Source organism: Triturus cristatus, chromosome 10, assembly GCF_964204655.1.
Source record: "Triturus cristatus chromosome 10, aTriCri1.1, whole genome shotgun sequence".
NCBI classification, from domain to species: domain Eukaryota; kingdom Metazoa; phylum Chordata; class Amphibia; order Caudata; family Salamandridae; genus Triturus; species Triturus cristatus.
The window spans coordinates 585,744,073-585,764,422 of NC_140593.1; the positions used below are offsets into that span (position 1 = coordinate 585,744,073).

The 20,350-nt window shown below is 48.8% G+C and overlaps 1 protein-coding gene across 2 annotated transcripts in view; it reads right to left on the reverse strand.

Moving 5' to 3' along the window:
• RRN3 (RNA polymerase I transcription factor RRN3) overlaps positions 1–20,350 on the reverse strand; it is a 454,090-nt gene that overhangs the window by 318,621 nt on the left and 115,119 nt on the right. The gene's annotated exons all lie outside the window — the stretch shown is intronic.

Sequence of the window (20,350 nt, forward strand, 5' to 3'; positions counted from 1 at the left end):
GTACTCGAACACAGTTGATTTCATGTGTTTTATTATTACACATAATGAATATAGTGAAGGCATTCCACAGCATATATATATATATATAGATATATATATATAGATATAGATATAGATATAGATATAGATATCCCCCCCAGCCCCCTCCCAAAAGGTCCATTCAGAACTGTTAAGGACAAAGAATACAACAGAACCCATTAGGGAATGCACAAAACGGAAAAATCATTTTCAGATGTTACATAAAAATACAAACTGGAAACTACTACAATTTGAGGGCCAGGCGGAGTTGCGAGTCCTTAAAGAAAACAAACTACTTAAGAGTGGAACAAGAAAAAGCAGATGCCCAAGTCTTCTAGCCACAGGTAGTTGCATCAGAGGTTGACCTAGCCTTTGAAAAACATTTCTATTGCAGCTGGAAAATGTTGTAGCCAAATCTCTAACATCCAAGAGAGGAAGACAATAAGAGATAGCCTGAACTGATGTGCCTTATCCAATCTTTAACCAAACCCAAGAGAATGCATAGTTCACAAGTGCAATTATGAAACAGAAAATGAAATGAAAGCATAAGAAAATCTAAAATGGGAGGTACACATTTTAGAAAGATTTGGTGAAACGGGACCATTATCAGTGATCAAAAGGGCTAGGTTGTTAGAAGTAAGGTGAGAGGTTTGGTGGCTTGACTTTTAATAGTCAAGAAGTGTTGGAAAACCACTCCCACTCTGGAAGGGTGGTGGTGTTCTCCCAGACACACTGTGGTAGCTTGGCTCGCGTGGTCAGGAATCAGGCTCCGTGCTAAGCATACGACATACCCAAACAATAACCATGCGTGCATCCGTTCCAAAAACGACTCTACACCGTAAAAATTATGAAAATATCTTTCTTTATCTTCTTTTTCTCTTAGTTGCTGATTAGATAAATAAATAACAATCACAATATACAAACTTTTTAAATAGTGCAGGTCAAATAAATACTGGCTTAATGATTCAATAAATAGGGGTGATCATAAATGATGAAGGCATAAATATAAGTGCAATACATACAGGCAATTAAATATTCTGAGGCAATAAATAGTGTAAACCAATAAATATTGTGCATCAATAAATACTGTGGACCAATAAATACAGTGAAGCAATAAATAGGTTAAATACAATAAATACAGTGCCCCTAATAAATAATTAAAAGCTGACAGTGACACTCATAGAATCAGATCACATTTGAATTCCTAAGGGCTGATTTGGCCCAGGCACAGCTTGTGGGGATGTGGAAGGCTTGAGGGTGTCTACTCCCTGGCTTGGACAAGGCTGAGGCCTAAACTGAGGTAGATCAAGGGGGGAATACCAGAGACCTGGCTCTCTCACTCCACACAACCTCTCTAGATTAGTCCCAGCTCACCCCTGGCACAGTCCAGCTGGTTCCAGCACCTCTCTAACCCCTAGAGTAGTCTCTTAGGATTCCACAGGGCCTTTGGCGCCCTCTATTCCACTTACTGCCCTTTTTCTGATGCTCCGACGCCGCTGGAGTCGTGTCGACGCCGTGAGGCGGTTCCGATTCGATGTCGGCGGCCTCGGCACAATGTCAGTTCTTGACGACGCCGGTAGGCGGCTCCGGTTTGATGTCGGTGGCCTCGGCTCGATCTCGACCTCTGATTCGATGGCGTCGGGCAGTCTTTACTCGATGTCGACTTCGGGCGGCTCCGGTCCGATGGCGACCTCAACTTCGATGACGTCGGCCGGCCTTGACTCGATGTCGACTTCCGGCGGCTCCGGAGTGCGATCCTCACTCCCGACCTCCGGTGCTCCTCTCCTTAGATTTCCGGCGACTCCGGAGTGCGACCTCCACTCCCGACCTCCGGCACGATTCTCTCAGGTTCCGGCGACTCCGGAGTGCGATCCTCACTCCCGACCTCCGGTACACTTCACCTCGGTCTCCGACGACTCCGGAGGGCGGACTTCACTCCTCCGATGACGCCGCTCACTCGACCTCGGGTGACTTCCTCCTCGACCTCTGGTACTCCTCACGACCTCTGACGGCGCCCTCTCTCGACCTCTGGCGGCTCCGGGTACGACGTCCGCTTTCCAGTCGGCGCCGCTTCTCCACCTCGGGCTCCAGGTCTCAGGCTACTCGACGTCGGACTCCAGGGAAACCAGTTTCCAGGTCAGGATCTTGCTGTTCTCTGTTTCTAAGGCCTGTTCCTGCTGTCCAGGTCCTTAGGATGGTTTTTCTTGCTTCTTCCCACACAGGGCTCCAGGCTGGGCTCAGTCAGTAGGGACTAGTATCAAGGGTGGGTTTATGGACCCCACTCCAGGCACAAGTTTCCACCCCTGCTGCCTCACTCCTTCCTCCTTCAGGTTTCTGCTGCTCACTCTTCACCAGTCAGGTGCCAACTGCCAGCTCCAACTGCCAACTCTCTGTCTTAGCTTCCCAACATTCTAAACCGCCTCCAACTGTCACAGGGTTCTGGAATGTTCTGGAAGGTGCTGGTAGGTTCCAGTGGATGCTGGTGATGTCACAGGTGGCCACCATTGTGTGCTCCAGGCCCTCAGACAGAAGTTTCAGGGGTAGGTAAAATGGCTCCCTGAATCTGCAGCAACACTAAAAAGTCTGGTGGTTCCCAAAAAGGAAAAATTCAAACAGGGTTTGAGGCAAAAGTGGGACAAAATAAATAATGATGAGGAGGGACCACCCAAAGGGCTGACAGGTCTAACAAGAAGAAATTAAAATGTCTGAGGGCCAGGTACCTCAGGGAAAACCTGCTGGAATGTAGTAAGCAGGGCCCAATGTTGCAGAAAAGACTATGTTACCTGTGGACATAAAAAGAGTCACCACTGTTTGTCATTAGCAGGCTGTGCATGAATGATAAATGCATCATCTAAATAAATGATACTGGGCAAAGTTCTGTTTGTAAAGGATAAAGAAAGTTTTGTGATTCTACAAAGTGCTTATACCACCTTATCTACGAAGCAGTAATATGAGAAGAATTCATAATTTGAAACTGTGGCGGTAAATAATATATCATAGAGAATGTTTTAAATAGGTTGGTGGGAGGGAGGAACATAGAGAATCGGCGAAAAAGCAAATAAACAAGACTGACTTTTTCCACAGTTTATGACAGTTTGTCAGATTTCTTTGCTCTGGGTTTCTCAGAAGCAGGCACCAAGTATTGCAAAGGGGTAATTTATACATAGGTGCAGTAATCCATGTGGGGGTGGCAGCTGACTGGCATCAGGATGTCCCTCCTCATGTATGGAGGGAAGTGTTCTAGATGCAAAGAATCAGGGTGGCTTGTTCAAAACGACCATGAGCTGAAGGGTGTGCAAGGGAGGAAAGGGTTGAAAAGTTTGGAAAAGTATAACAAGATGATGAGTATCTATGGATTGTGCTGTAGGATCCATTCCATAGGTGTTCCTCAAGATAAGGGAACTGTTGTGTTTGGGGGGTGGGGGGGTCTGGGGCCAAGGTAGGGAATTACCCTTTTCCATAATCTGCAGAACCTAGGAGGCCTTATATGCCTGTTAAAAAAAAAAAAAAGGATACCCCGTCCTCTCACTGGCAACACATGCTCATTCACAGCAAAATAACTGCCCCCCCGGTGGTGAAGGGAAGGGCAGGAGGAGGAGGGCTGTACCTGGTGACCATGACCTGTGCCTTTATATGACCCGAGACAGGGTTGGACTGCTATGCACCAACCTGGGCCAACTGAAGCGGCTTGGCCTTAAATCCTCTGCAAAAATGACTGGGCTTCAAAAATAAGTGAAAATCTCTTGAAGCCCAGAGGTCGTGCTATGGCTCTATCCATTTTAAAACATGCACAAGCCACCTATGAATTTGTGGCAACAACAACAAAAAACAGTGCATGTCCATCAGGGTGTTTTGCACATCAGCGGAGAAGCCTGAGCAGGACAGCCATGAGTTCCGTCTCAAAGCCACAGATGCCTCATCGTTCTTGCAACACTGTCTGGCATGTCCATGCCTATTTTGATGATATGATCCTGCCCACTGCTCACTGCCCCTGCAAAATGGTTCTACAGGTGGCCTGGTAAATAAGGAACTGCCACAGCTGTCATATCTCAGAGGTAGTGGGACTAACGTTCCAACAAGAATGCTGGATTGAGAGCGCTTAGAGCCAAACTTCCTGTAGAGAAGGCTTTCATACCCACTCCTTTCAGCTTTTTTGACACTGTCTGCAGGGTGGGTCAGAAGATCTCCAGAGTTCAGCCTGGAGATGTCAGAGTCCTAAACTAGTCTAGGCTCTCAGATGAAGGGGTTGAAAGGCAGGGTCTACAAGGGCCTGTTGATAGCGATGTGCTTTGTTCCAGTTCACTGTAGTACATCATGTGGGATTTGCCACCACAACCAAGGCCTCCATGAACGGAAGCAGCTTCTCCACCGTAGTGGAAGCTGCCTCCAGCACATCTGTAAGGATGTCTGGGGTATACTCCACCGAGGGGAAAGTAAGTTCCAACACCTCAGCTGTATTTTTTAAAAGGGAGGGCTTGTAAGATGAGAAGACTCAGCCAGAGGTTTTAGGGCTCTCTACTCTGGGAGTTGTTTTCAGTAAAGTGTAGGGATAGCATCAGTCTTATCCAGTGTCAGGAGTCAGAGTCCTATGACCTCATTAAAGATACCTCGATCGAGGGTTTTGGACACACCACTGAGAAGTACAGGATCAGGGTCAGGTTCAGGAAAAATCGCAAATAACCTCGAGTCAGACCTGGGTAGATTTTCTTGACTTCACAGTCAAAATACAAGGTGGCTGGTTAAAAGGTAACAAGGTGCATGACTATGATAAAGTTTATAATCTTATTATGAGAGAGCATCTGTTAAGTAACTGTTTCTAAAAAAAACTGGGACAGTACTTGGTGGACCTAGATCCAGCCTCCCCCAACAACTGAGAAAGAAGGATGGCCATTGGGTCAAGACTAGGGCGGCCAAAAAGTCTAACGGAGGGGGAGGATGTAGCTGCCCTGGCTGTCTGGCCCAGTAACTCAGAGAAGTACAGACAACAGCCATGCATTAACTGGGCTAGAGTGGAAGCACCGAGAGATAAATGTGCAAGTGTTGCCCTGGTGACTGAAAAACTGGTATCTCCAGAACAGTACCTGCCTGGACAAACGTATCCAGTCACCAATGCTGATAATGTGATCAAGGTACATTCCATGGCTATAGTGTCCATAAGGGTTACTGGCCAGAAAAAAGTGGCCATGTCCTCTGCAATTCCTGTTGAATGTATGCTAGGGAATGTTCTCGAGTCCTCAGCATGGGCTGAGGTACAGCTAAGAGCCCATGCAGCCATGCTGGGAATCCCTGAATGGGTGTGCGTAAAAACCAGTGCACAAAGCAAAGCCCAGGGTGAAAAATAGGTGTTGAAGTGTGAAAGAGTGATCCAACCCTCCAAGATAAAAAAGGGAGGAAGTCGGACAAGTCGGCTTTTGAACAGCCACTAGCTCAGGTCCCCTTCCCTCAGGGAGAAGACCTCACCTGGCAGAGCTCCTAGGTTCAGGGGGACACTCTTGGGAAGAGATGTGTCAAGATCAGGAGGACCTGTCCTACTCTTGAAACCCTGAGAAAAAGGAGATGTCAGTGATGTAGGAAAGTAGGATCTTTCTGACCCCACTGTTTGCCTCATGTCAGTGTGTTTTGACTGTAGTTCACTGGGATCCTGCTAACCAGGAACCCAGTGGCAGTGCTCTCTCCTCTAAATTTGATGGCAAGTACTTTGTACACCCCACTACAGACATACTGGGGTACCACTGTAAGTCCCTAGTATATGGTACTGAGGTACCTAGAGCATTGGTACACCAGGAGTCTCCCATGGGCTCCAGCATGTGTTATGCCACCCATGCAAACTGTCTGCAGAGCTGCTATCGCAGTCTGCGTGAATTGGTGCATGCACCTTTCACTGTAGATACAAGGTTTTCCTTACATCCCGGTCACTGCACTTTAAACTTATTAGTCACCCCTAAGGTAGGCCCTTCAGTCTAATGGCAGGGTGCATGTTTTTAAGTGTGTGGATACCCCTGCATGAGCAGAGGTACCCCTCCAAACCCCGGACTCCATTCTCTGGGCTTAGTAAGTGTGGGCAGCCACTTTAAGGTATTTAGTGGGCACTGGCAAGTCAAGATGTCCAACTATATAATGGCTGCTCCAAACCTGGGCATGTTTATGTAAATGTATGTTTTTTTTTATATAGCGCCGATCACCACTACGGGTATCTCAACGCTGTATTCATACCGCTGAAGGAACCCTTCCTGGCTTTCCATGTGAGGTGTCCACTCCTGGGCATCCCCATGGTGAAGGCCAGGCATCCCAGCGCTGTTGGGGCCGTTGTGAAGATTAAGCAAGCTATTGCCCAGAGTTGCAGCGTGGGAACCATGATTAGAATAGGCACTGAGGCAAGAATATCCGGTCCGCGGAATTTATAGCCCGAGACCCTGCCGCGACAGGAATCGAACCCTGGTCCCGGACCAGTGCTCTGCATCGAGGTCTGCCGCGCTAACCATTGAGCCACACTTCTCCATGTTTAGTATCAAACATGTTGGAATCATGCAGCTACACCGATTCCAGTGTTAGCTGCATGATATCATGTACTGGGGGGCTCCTTAGGCAGACCCTCCAGGATTTCGCAATTTGCTGCGAAATCGGCACTTTTGTAAAAATGCAGTGATTTTTACAAAAGTGCCTGCGAAATCGGCACTTCCATAAGTGCCTGCGAAAATTATATATATATATATATATATATATGTATTGCTGCAATGATTTGTGAAATATGCTGGGTTAGAAGGTTTGGAGACTGCTCTGCTGTTGTAGGGGGAACTGCATATAGAGCACAGACGCCAGAAGTGTTGGGATGTAGGAAATGCGGATTACGAATAGTAGAGCAAGCAAGATTAGGGTGCTAGGGAAAGTATTGGCTTCAAAGAGGGTGCTCATGCTTATTTCCATGCACATTGATCAGTGTTCATTAAGTGTGAGGTGCTGTATATTGTCATCTTGGGCAACAGATTTGAATACAAAAATGCAGCATCTCTCGAGGGGCATGGTTAGCAGCCAAGGAGAGTGGCTGCTCTCTAGCGAGCCTCCCTAGCCCTCGCCATCAATCCGGCACTAATCCTGTCTTAAATCGTGTGCTGACACTGGATTTGCGGGGTCTATATGTCCCTGAACCTCATGGAACTGAGAAGCCCAGCAATACGACTCCGCGGTGCATGGAAATGCGGAGGAGACGAACGACCACGACGGACCGACAATAAGATAGCGGTGGCAGCGTTACTCGGAGGGAGAGCACAAGAGAGGCGGCGTAACACCAGATATCGACGGCAGAGCTCCAGGTGCCTAGGCGGTGAGTGAGCCGAGGCGGAGCAACGCACGAGCGGTGGCGCGCCCAGAAACCGAGGCCCCGGCGGGAGAGGCCTACAGGGCCTGTGAGGCTGGGCCTTGTGTGTGGCCCCCCTTGCTCCCGTTGAAGTCCCGGAGCGTCGGCAGTACATCCTGACACTTGTGGGGATATTATTGTGGAGCCCCGGGGGATGCCCCCCCCCCCCCCACTCCGAGAACACCGGAGCAGCGGCCGCGAGGAAAGCAGCACAAGTGGGATTTTGCAGGGCTGCTCTCCAGTGGGACAAGGTGAGAGGACTCCTGGGCAAGTCAAGGTACTCCTCAGGGTGGAGAAGCCCATTGGTGACCTGTTGCTGGAACCACGACCACGTAGGGGAAGGGGTAACTTTGGCCCACTCCACCTATATAGCAAGAGGTTACCTGCAATTCTCCTGAACACTGATATACATCAAGACCCTGCGAGCTCCTCAAGCTAAAAGACGGCGGAGAGCCAGTGGTGGGAGCAAACGACGGGACACCCGCTAATACTGGTGGGGACCAGTCCTAGGGAAACCCGACAGGCCAACAGTGAGACTGGGTAGGCGGAGGAGACTACCGGGCCGTTATCGACAGGAGGAACTCATTCTCCACAAGGCGGACAATGGCGAGTGGCAGAGAACCCAAGGCGTCGGCCCAAGCTAAACTGGCCAAATTTGCCTGGAATAAGACAAGGGACGAGCAGGACAAGGTGCAGTCGGACGCTCATGATAAAAGAAGCAGCCCTCCATCACAGCAGGATCTTACGCTCCATGATATAATGGCAGCCATCACGGGGGTGCGTACGTCCCTGGAAGCCCGGATTGACTCCGTAAATGTGGAAGTGTCCCTACTCCGTGCTGATTTCCGCAAAATGGACGACAAAGTCAAAGAACTAGGGGACACAACGGCTGCGCTACTAACGGATACATCCCAACTCCAAAAACAAGTAAGCAAACTGCAAGATCAGCAGGCAAAGATGGCGAAACAGCTGGACGACTATGAAGGAAGGGCACGGAGGAACAACCTACGCATCCTAGGTGTGCTGGAACGCGCGGAGGGGCCTGCGGCGGATCTCTACGTGGAAGAGCTGATCCTGACACACGTGCAGCCCAAAAGGCTTTTGAGCTATTTTTCTATTAAAAGAGCACACCGGGTCCCTAGAGGGCACGCTAAGCCGGGTGCCCCACCACGTCCGCTTATCACCCGTGTTCAACGACAGAGACCGAGACATAATATTGCTGACGGCACGAGCTAATCCACCATTCAAATTGGACAATAATGTGGTCACATTCTTCCCTGACTTCACGGCAAAGGTCCAGGCCCAATGACGTAGCTTCCTGCCCGTGAAAAAAGAGCTCAGAGATTGTGAAGTGAAATATGCCATGCTGTTTCCAGCGAAACTGCGGGTTGAATCAGAGGGTAAGACATGGTTCTTTTCCTCAACGGAAGACGCCTGGGAGGAAGGTTGGCGCAGAGTGGATGGCCCGCGCAGGGGACGAACTGGTGGACTCCAACCAAACAACTCCAATCGGGACATGGCACAAGTAGAAGACCAATCCCAGGTGGAAATGAGAGAAACGACGCACAGAGCATCGCACTGATCCATGGATTGGGGCAGACGTATACGGTTCGCAGATAAGTGGCCTATTGGGGTTGGAGAAATGGGGGGGATAATTGATTGTTGCTCTTAACTGCAAGCCACGAAATAGACTCAAAATGTTCGCATGTGTACGGCAATGCACCGCGGAGTTTAGAGGGGACATGAGTGAAGCCGGAGAGCAGACCTCGGTCATTGTATTGAGTAACACGGTAGATTTCGCCTAAGGCGAGGGACTGAGAGCTGCCAGCCAGCACCTACAAACAGTCTGGGGGAGGGGGGGGTAGAGGCACTCTGCCTAGTTGAGGTGTGGGTAGTTTTAAATCCACAGGCAGGGGGCAGGGAGGAGGGAGGCAGTTTGGGGTGGGGGGTTCGGGGATTTTTGATTGTTTGAATATGTAAATCACAAATACAAGACTGTCGTATTTCATTCCTAGCATTGACAACAACCTTACAGGGAAGTTAGACGTAATTTGTGTTGCTATCTATGCGTGCATCTGTTCTGGCCAATATGTACATGGAGGGCCGCACTTCCGAATTGTAAGCAATGTACTATGGAGAGTTATGGGGGACTGCAATCACATGACGGGGGCTAGTATGGAAACGTCACTCTCTGTTCTAATTCGGAATGTGAATGGCATGGGGGACAAAATCAAAAGGGGTATAGTGCAGCAATACTTAAAACGGCAGGCCCCCGACCTGGTGTTATTGCAGGAGACGCACATGGTGGGCAATAAATGTAAAGCCTTTACACGTTGGGGTTACAAATTACTGATACATGAGGACTATACATCTGGGTCCAGTGGGATGGGTATTCTGATCAAAAAGAAGCTGGTACTCACATCGACGCGCACATGGGCAGACTCCCGGGGCAGGTTTGCGGTCCTGGAGGCGCAATGGGAGGGAAGGGCACTCAATGTTGTTTTGGTGTACCTCTCGCCGGCACTGGGTAAGGAGGCACTAGTCGACCTGGGGAAGATACTAGCCGACCTTCCCATGGGCACCTTGATAATGGAAGGGGACTTTAATATGACTATGGATGATCGGAGGGATAGATCTCCCCAACGACCACTGTCCCGACACCACACACACATGGAGGAATTCACTAGCCATGGGTCTCACTGACATGTGGCGTACACTCCAACTGGATGAAATTCAATATACATATTACTCCAATGCTCACAAGAGTTCATCCCACATTGACTATTTCCTAACACATTCTGCATCCATTGGTCACTTCCGCAATCCCCACGCTCTACCGAGAGGCATATCAGACCATTCCCCAGTGAGGGTGGAATTTACAAATTTTGGTCATCAGCCGCGAGCCCCGATAATTCTTAGCCCCTGGTTATTGACAGTTCCCGATATCAAGGAGGAACTACTCACCCAGACAACCAACTACTTCAAAGAAAATGTGGGATCCGTGGACTCGGCGCAGATAGTATAGGAGACCTTTAAGGTGGTGGTGAAAGGTCAAGCCCCGGCCCTTAAAGTAGGTTATACCAAAAAGAGGCAACAGCAAATAGTCCACTTGGAAGGTGAGCTTCACATCTTAGAAGACGAAAGTATCAATACCCCCTCGGAAGAGGTCAGGCATCGCCTGATGCTTAAACAAAAGGAGTACAAGATCCTGGTTAATGAACAGATGAAGGCCAAACTCCTCCATACTAAACATAGGTTATATGAACTGGGAGACAGGGCGGGTAAATTACTACCCTGGTTGGAAAAGAGGGAGCAGGGTGAGAGATGGGTGCCTAGGTTGACACTTAGGGATGGGTCACAGATTACACACCCAAAAGACAAAGCGGATGCATTTGCGGACCACCTGGAACAAATATACACCTCATCCACCGCATACACGGCGGAGGACTCCCGGCCAGTGATCTGCCAACACTTTCTGATAGTGAAAGAGAGGCTCTAGACGAGGACTTGACAGACCTCGAAAACCAGCAGGCTATGAGCAACATTCAATCAGGGAAAGCAATGGGGCCTAATGGGATCCCCCAAAAATTCCTGAAAGTGGTTACTACCCAGTCGGCGCCTCATTTGCGGGCCATGTATGATGAGAGCTATGAGAAGGGGATCCTACCAGAGGATCAGCGACTAGCATCTATCGTGGTGACCCGAAAGCTGGGGAAACCCGCTGACAACTGTGTCTCCTACCGCCCTATTTCTCTGATCAACACGGAAGCGAAGATCCTTGCGAAAGTACTGGCATTACGCTTAGTCAAGGTTATTTCATCGTTAGTCCACCCAGATCAATCTAGCTTTATGCCAGGGAGAAATACGGCGCTCAATATCCGTTGTCTTCACAATGTGCTCGCACGCCGAGAGTGTATTGAGGAGGACGCAGTGGTCCTATCCCTGGATGCCTCAATGGCGTTTGATTCCATCGAATGGCCATATTTATTCAAAGTTCTGAGACGTATGGGCTTTGGTCCGAAGTTCATGGGCTAGGTGAGGCTGCTCTATATAGATATTCGTGGGCAAGTTCGAGTAAATAATTACACGTCTCGAATCTTCTCACTGAAAAGGGGCACTAGACAGGGGTGTCCTCTATCTTCCCTAATCTTCTCCTTAATGTTGGAACCGCTGACTTCCTGGGTCAGACGAGACGTCATGGTGCAAGGGTTGAAGTGGGCGGAAGGGCATGATGACCGAATATCGCTTTATGCGGATGACATATTGCTTTATCTCGCCTCCCCCTATAGATCCCTACATGGGGTATTAAATATATTCACAAACTTCAGAAAATATTCCTGCTATGCTATAAACAGGAGCAAGTCGATACTGTTTGTCCTCAGGGGCCAGGTTCCCCGGCTCCCCCCGGGATGCAAGGTAGAGGTGACCACAGAGGGTTTTAGATACTTGGGGGTTTTAATAACCCCAGACTCCCAACTCTTTTATTATCAGGATCTGGCTGCTCCTCTTGCCCGATTACGTACAGATGTTAAACACTGGCGGTCTCTGCTCCAGTCTCTAGTGGGTCGGGCGGCTCTTTTTAAGATGCTGGCCCTTCCACGATTCCTCTATATTCTTCAAAACTGTCCACACAAGGTCCCAGATGCATACTTCTCTGGGGTGGAGAGTGAAGTCCGGACGCTGCTGTGGGACGGGGGAGCCCCGCGCATAGCAATGAACAAGTTAACCAAGGGGTGGTACGACGGAGGCATTGCCCTCCCGGACATTAGACTCTATTATTGGGTTTCGCAGGTGATGGTAGTTAATCATTGGATCTACCGCTCCCCGATCGATCCAGCCTACATGTTGGATAAATACCAAATGGGAAGCGCTGGATACTTGGGGGCACTGTACTCTAAGGATCGGAAAGGACAATATCTCGGCCCCAATGCCCATACAGGGGCCATATGGCACCTGGTAAACTCCCGTCTTGGCTGGTCAAATGTCCTCACCAAAGCCACGCCACTGTGGTTTACCCAAAAATTGGGACTTTTGTGTCATCAATCAGGGTTCGACAAGTGGGATACTATCGGGATCTCAACTATAGGTGGCCTGGTGAAGAAGGGTGCGCTCCTTAAATTCGAAGACTTACGAGAGAAATATGACATGGCCCAAGGGGAGGCATTTAGATACCTACAAATCCAGCACACCATCACCACTGCTCTTCCAGACATGGCCGATGTGCCGGATTCGTCCCCCCTGGAGGACAAACTACTAGACGGGCCGTTGCTCACCAAAGCCATATCATTAACATATAAAAAGCTATGCAACAATCTAGCTGATGCGTTCTGTAAACTTCGAGAGGAGTGGCAGGTGGACCTTGGGCCCATTGACGACGAAGACTGGCAAGCAGCACTAACGTTACCCCGTGAGGCCGCCATTACCCTTCGTTACCAGCTTATTCAACTTCAAATCCTACATAGATCTTATCTGACCAGACTAACCCTAGCGAGAATAGGTTCAAGGACGAGGGCGCTCTGCCTTCGGGGCTGCCAGCATGATGCAACCTTTTACCATATGATCTGGGACTGCCTGGGGGTACGACAGTTATGGGAGAGGGCCACGGGTCACATTCGTGAAGCCCTGGGGAAGGAACTCACCCTTACGCCAAGATTAGGGCTTTCTTAACGTGTGGGAACAGACTGACCTAACAGAGGTAGAACAACAACTGGCAACACTGGGATGCACTCTAGTTAAAAGTGAGATTGCAAGGAGCTGGGGGGTAGCGGATAGAACTTCACTCAGAGTATGGGTTAGAGAGTATGATAAATGCATGATAGCATCAAAAAGTGTTTAAAGCAAGAGGGTGTCCTAAGAAATGGGACAGAAAGTGGGGCAAGTGGAAGGCCTACCAAGGTGACATATGCATTTTTGCCCATCAGTAGAAATGGAATTGCAACACACTGAAGAGTGACACATGACTTAGCCATGATTGTAATTGATGTTTTTTCCCTTAGGGTGTTATTTGCTGTATAATTCGCCAAACTGTCGACTGGAATATGTATGGGACTATGATCAAAGTGAAAACCAATACAAATATTTTGCCCAAAAAAAGCTAAATGCAGCGTCTCATTCATTGATATAAATTGTAGAAAAGATAGGTCTATACCTTTTGGTTTCATATTCTGTGTCATCATAGTGTGAAACACTTTGTTGGGTATTTTGTTCAGTTGATTAGTCCTGTGACTTTAAATATATGTCCCTGTTTTTGGGGAAAGGATGGAGTGAGCCAATTTCCACTGGTGCTTCCGCAGTGAGAAATTATGAAGAAGCCGCTCTGCATCCGTTATGTAACACAGTAGGAAGTGAGAGAGAGTGAGAGAGAGTGAGCGAGAGTGAGCGAGAGTGAGCGAGAGTGAGCGAGAGAGAGCGAGAGAGAGCGAGAGAGAGCGAGAGAGAGCGAGAGAGAGCGAGAGTGAGCGAGAGTGAGCGAGAGTGAGCGAGAGCGAGCGAGAGCGCGAGAGAGCGAGAGAGAGAGAGCGCGAGAGAGCGAGAGAGCGAGAGAGCGAGAGAGCGAGAGAGCGAGAGAGCGAGAGAGCGAGAGAGAGTGAGAGAGTGAGAGTGAGAGTGAGAGAGAGATAGAGTGTGGCCCTGTAGGTCTGTTGCACTTGTCATCTATCTTGGATGAGTACTTATCTTTCTTGTATCCATATTCGCTGCCAGCTTCTAGTCCTTATTCTATGACTAGCTTGTCCTGGTGGGTCATTGTAGGGATAAATAGCTATTTAAACACTATGTGGAATGAGTCAGGTTTTTTACCATCCGAGGCATTATAAATGTTAAAAACATTTGTAAATTATTTGAGTGTTGCACTTGTCAATCTTTGTAAAAATGTTAATTACGTTAGACTTGGTTTAGAAAACAGCAACTGGATTCTTTCGAGGAGGCTGGCATGTTGGTGCTTATTGACTAAAGATGACGCCTAACCTAAAATGGCCACCAATTTTCCTCACTCTATATCGCATGTGTTCTAGCTTCAGTTCTCGATTGTTCTATCCCTCCCTCTCTGGCACACACAAGCTGTGATAGTGTCAGCACGCTTATGCTGTTGATACTGTCACGTGACACCTTAACAGAAACCATGCTCCAGAGTTTGGTACATTATTGTATGGATGATTTTAGATGTTCTGAGTGGCAGAGTAAGAGAAGTTATATTAGGACAGTGTGTCAGCAAGAGTATTCAAGAGTTATATATATGCAATTACCTACTGTGCAATAGTGACTGCACCAGATTCACTAACAGGGTAATAGTACGACAGATAATGTGTTACAATTACTGACTAAATCACTGGCAGTGCTTCGCTATTATGTGCACAGACTGAGTTACAGTGAAGGAGATAGTATGTTAGATAAACTCAGGACCATTGGAATTATCAAATAATAGAGGGATAGACTACACATCAGGGTTGACTACAAAACATCCAGGCAGTGATAAGATCAGCGGCGGCTCTTCCGCTATGGCGGTGGAGCGTCGCCTTGCACCCCAAGAAATGGCAGGAAAGGAAAATAAAACAATAATAAACACTCATTTTATTTTTCCTTTCCTGCCGTGTCTTGGGGGTGGGTGCTCGAGGGTGACAGGCACTGAGGGGCGTGGTAGTTGTAAGAAAGTGGCTCTGTATATATTGTTCCCAAATAGGTACAGTGTGCACAGAGTCCACAGTCCCCAGAGGTTTGGCAGAGGCTAAAGTTAGATATAACCTTACTTTCTAAAGTGGTAGCTTGGTCGAGCAGTAAGGCAGTATCAGAGGACAGTGTAAAGAATTTGTTGTACACACTCAGTCAGCAAATGGTCTCACACACTCAAGAACTGAACTCTAGGCCAATGGTTTGTATATAAAAATATATGGTTGTTTTATTTTAGAACCAACAATAGGTATCGAAATATACTTTCTAAGAATGAGATGCTTTAGTTAAATACTTTCAATATGCAATAGACTTTTGAATGCAATAGATACAGTTGTTGCAATAGGCAACACCAATCAAACACAATTAGAACATCGAGCTCAATGAGAATATTTAAGTAAATGCAATTTCAGTTACTTTACGAATGATTTTATTACTCCGGGTTGGATCCTGGATTCAACCCTGGGGCATTTCCTGTAAACAGTTGAAATAAATCGTTTTGGTTACACAGGCGATTTTTAAGGAATATTTGTAAGTTTGAAAAATCGACACTTAGAAGAATTTCTGGCAAAAAACAGGCAATGTTATCCTATGGAGGAAAATCAAGTTATAGGCAAGTACGGTTATAATTACTTTTCAGGGTCAGTGCTGGGCACCAAGATCCAGCACTGGGATCTCTCCTGATAGCAGGTGAGTAATTTCGTTTATCGGCTGATTTTTAGTGAATATTTAAAAGTTTCAAAACTCGACACTTAGAAGAATTTCCAAGTGAAACCAGTCAATGTTACCCTATGGAAGAAAAGTGAGTTATCGGCTTTTGGGTAAGTCCTCGACTGGCAGAGTTAAGGTTCTGGGCACAGACTCAGGGGTCTCCCAGGGTCAGGTAGGTACAGTTGTTACACCCTCAGCGGCACAGGGGCAGTCGGGTGCAGAGAGAGTTAGGCCCAATGTTATCATATGGCGGGCAGGGGGAGTTTGGTTGGTGGCTGCTGGCAAGCAGGCCACGCGGCTGTGGGAGCTGGGCTCCTGGTCACTTAACTCAGGGCAAGTGGGGAAGTAGATTAGGATAGATGTTGCACTCCCAGGGTGTGAGAAAGTGGCTCTGTATATACTGTTCCAAAATAGATACAGGGTGTACAGAGTCCACAGTCCCCAGAGGTTTGGCAGAGGCTAAAGTTAGATATAACCTTACTCTCTAAAGTGGTAGCTTGGTCGAGCAGTAAGGCAGTATCAGAGGACAGTGTAAAGCATTTTGTTGTACACACTCAGTCAGCAAACAGTTTCACACACTCAATAACTGAACTCTAGGCCAATGGTTTATATATAAAAATATATGCTTGTTTTATTTTAGAACCAACAATAGGTATTAAAATATACTTTCTCAGAATGAGATGCTTTATATAAATACTTTTGCAATATGCAATTGACTTTTGTAGAAAGTTACAAGTGGTTGCAATAGGCAACACAATTTTAAAACACAATCATGCATTGAGTTCAATGGAAGTTTCAAGTTATTTGCAACCATTACTTTTAGGATTACTTTTGGAATTCCAGGACTGGATCCTAGATTCAGTCCTGGGTCAGTACTTAGAATCAAGTGATAAAAGTCGATTTAGTTACGGTTATGATTTTTAGACAATATTTAGCTATTTTAAAAGTTGACACTTAGAAAATATTTCATAGAAAACAGTCAATGATTCCCTATGGAAGAAAATTCAAGTTGCAGGTATAGTATGTTCTCGTTGCTTTTGTAATCCAGTACTGGGTGCCTAGACTCAGTACTGGGACCTTTATCCAAAACAGGTAAGTAATTACGTTTTCACAATTTATACGATTTTTAAAGAATATTTAAAGTTTGCATAAATCGACAAGAAATTTCACAGAAAAACAGTCAATGGTTTGCTATGGAAGAAAATTGGGTTACTGGTTTAAGTACGGTTGTGAATATTTATCAGAGTCAGTGCTGGGTACCAAGATCCAGCACTGGGAGCTCACCTAATAGCAGGTGAGTATTTTCGTTTTCGTTACTCAGCTGATTTTTGGTGAACATTTTAATTTTTGAAAAGTCCACACTTAGAAGAAATTTCAGGAAAAAAAAGTCAATGTTACCCTATGGAGAAAATGGAATTATCGGCTTTAAGGTAAGTACTCGACTGGCAGAGTTAAGGTTCTGGGCATAGACTCTGGGATCTCCCAGGGTCAGGTAGGTACAGTTGTTACACCCTCAGCGGCACAGGAGCAGCCGGGTGCAGAGAGAGTTAGGCTCAATATTATCCTGTGGGAGGCAGGGGGGCCTTGGTTAGTGGCTGCTGACTAGCAGGCCACGCGGCGGTGGGACCTGGGCTCCTGGTCACTTGCTAAGGGCAAATGGGGAAGTAGATAGGCGTAGAGGTTACACTGCCAGGGCCACTCGGGCAGCTAGGTGCAGGGTGCTTTTGAGCCTTCGGCCGCTCAATTGGTTTCAATGGAAAAGCTCCGGTTTAGAAAAAGACTGCAAGCTCGGGGACGAAGATTCTTCAGGTGCCACCACCACTTCGAGAGGTAAGTTGGGTAGTTGAAGGATAGGTAGGTACCCCGGAGTTGGGCACAGGGGGCCGCGGGGCGCCAGGTGCATGGGTGCCTTTTGGTGTCGGGAAATCCTACCCTCTGTTGATCGCGGTTGGGGGGGCACCTGGTTCGGAGGCTGCAGGCGTCATCAGGAGCGTCGAGGGAAGTCCTTGGGTGCCGGACTCGGGGTCACAATCGCAGTGGGGTTGCCCTCGTGGTCTTGGTTCACTCCAGCACAGGCCAGGCTTGGCGGGTGCAGAGTGTGAAGGGTTCGCGGTTCCGGGCTGATGCCAGGGATTAGAAGCAGATTTTGAGTAGAGCCTCTACTCATGGGAGTCCCAGGGGCTTAGAGCCAAAAGGTAGCCAGGTCCTCCGGGGTTTGTGAGGTTGCTGGCCACAAGAGATGCCGGGTTGGAGCAGGAGCAGGGTCGAGGGTCGACAGGCCGGTAGGGCTGGGGCCAAAGCAGTTGGTGTCTTTCTCTTCTTAGCAGCTGCAGGGCAGGTCTTCTTTCTTCTTGCTCTTTGTAATTCGGAATCTGGAATCTGGGGAAGGAAGGTTCAGGGTGCCCCTAAATAATGGATTTAGGGGCGTTACAGGTAGGTGAAGGGCAGGGACCAATGGGTCCCTGTCCTGCGGTGGGTACACCCCCTATCCTGCCTCTCTCCTGTGGGAGGGGGGCAGTAGCCTAGTACTGATTGGGCAGGGCTTCCCATCTTCAAGATGGCGAGAGCCCGGGGATGTGCTTCACCTCGCCTCCCCCACCTGAGGGGTGGGGTTGGCAGGCTGGCACATCCCCTATCCTTATTTGGGGTTTCTGGCCAAGCTTCTCGTCAGAGTGGGGGGTTGCAGTGGCCTGGGGAAGCTCACAGAGGCGGCATGCCTTTGAAGCTTCCCCCTGCCCATCCTGGGGGAGGAGATCTAGCACCTCGCCCAGGATATGCATTGTTGCAGGCCCAGGAGAGCAGGGGCTCTCCTACCCAGGGGTCCAGCAACATGTCTGCTGTGTGGCAGCCTAGGCAGCCTCTCAGACCAGACGTGGATTGTAGGTTAGGTTTCAGGGGGCATCTCTAAGATGCCCTCTTGGGTGCTTGGTACATTAAATCCCACACTGGCATCAGTGTGGATATAATGTGCTGAGAAGTCTGATACCAAACTTCTCAGTCTTCAGTGTTGCCATCATGGTGCTGTGGAGTTCATGTTTGACGAGCTCTCAGCACCATGTACTCTTTAATGGCAGCACTGCACTTACAGTGCCCAGGAATGGACCTGGGTACTGTAGGGGCACAGGGCTCCTGCTCCTGTGCCCACACCACAGGCATAGGGCACCTAGCTAGAGGGGTGGCTGATGTATGCCAGGGCAGTGTAGGTGGTGGGCATGGCACACAGGAATGTGTGCCATGTCGACTCTTTGTTTTGTCTTGTACCCAGACACTCAGCCTGCAAGGGCAGTGTGTGTGTGTTAGGGTACAGGGCCTCTAATGGTGGCACAATGAGTGCTGCAGCCCTTAGAGGCCTTCCCTGGTCACAAGGCCCTGGGTACCTAGGGTACCATTTACCAGGGGCTGACATGTGGCCAGGGTTTGCCAATTTGGGTTTTAGGTTTTTAGGGAAGGAACATAGGCCCTGGGCACCTGATTGGCAGGAGTCCAGGGCACACTCCGTCAAAGTACATTCAGCAATTCAGCAAAAAATTGGGAGCATACCATGCAAGAAAGATGGCACTTTCTCACACAGGGGCACTCGGACGGCTGGGTGCAGGGTGCTTTTGAGCCGTCGGGCGCTCAATGGATTTCAATGGAGAAGCTCAGGGCCGAACAAAGGCTGCAAGCTCGGGGACGAAGATTCTTCAGGTGCGACTACCACTTCGAGAGGTAAGTTGGGAAGCTGTAGGTTAGGTAGGCACCCAGGAGCTGGGCAAAGGGGGCCGCAGGGCGCCGGGTGCAGGGGTGTCTTTTCGCGTCGGGAAATCTTACCCTCAGCTGGTCGCAGTTGGAGGGGTCCCTGGTACTGAGGATGCAGGCGTCGTCAAGAGCGTCGAGGTGGGTCCTTGGGTGCTGGATTTGGGGTCACAGTCGCCGAGGGGACGTCCTCGTGGTCTTTGTCCACTCCGGCACAGGCCAGGCGCAGAGTGTGCAGGAGTCGCAGTTCCTGGTTAGCACCAGGGGCTTGTTACTTGCTTTGAGCAGAACCACTGCTCGTGGGAGTCCCAGTCTTTAAGAGTCACAAGGGAGTCAGGTGCTCTGGAGTTTTTGAGGTTGCTGACCACTGGAGACCCCGTGATTTACCAGGAGCAGGTTTGAGGGTCGACCGGCCTGTAGGGCTGGGGCCAAATCAGTTGGTGTCTTCCTCTTGTTAGCAGCTGCAGGGCAGGTCTTCTTTCTTCTTGCTCTTCTTTGTATTTCGGAATCTGGAATCTGGGGAAGGAAGGTTCAGGGTTCCCCTAAATAATGGATTTAGGGGTGTTACAGGTAGGTGAAGGGCAGGGACCAATGGGTCCCTGTCCTGGGGTGGGTACACCCCCTATCCTGCCACTCTCCTGTGAGAGGGTGGCAGTAGCCTAATCTTGATTGGGCAGGGCTCCATATCTTCAAGATGGCGAGAGTCCAGGGATGTGCTTCACCTCACGTCCCCCACCCGAGGGGTGAGGTCGGCAGAGGCTGGCACACCCTCTTTCCTCCCTTGGGGTTTTCCGCTTGTCTTCACGCCAGAGTGGGGGTCAGAACCGGTGGGGGCCAGTTGCGGAGTACAGCTAGCGGCCTGGAGAA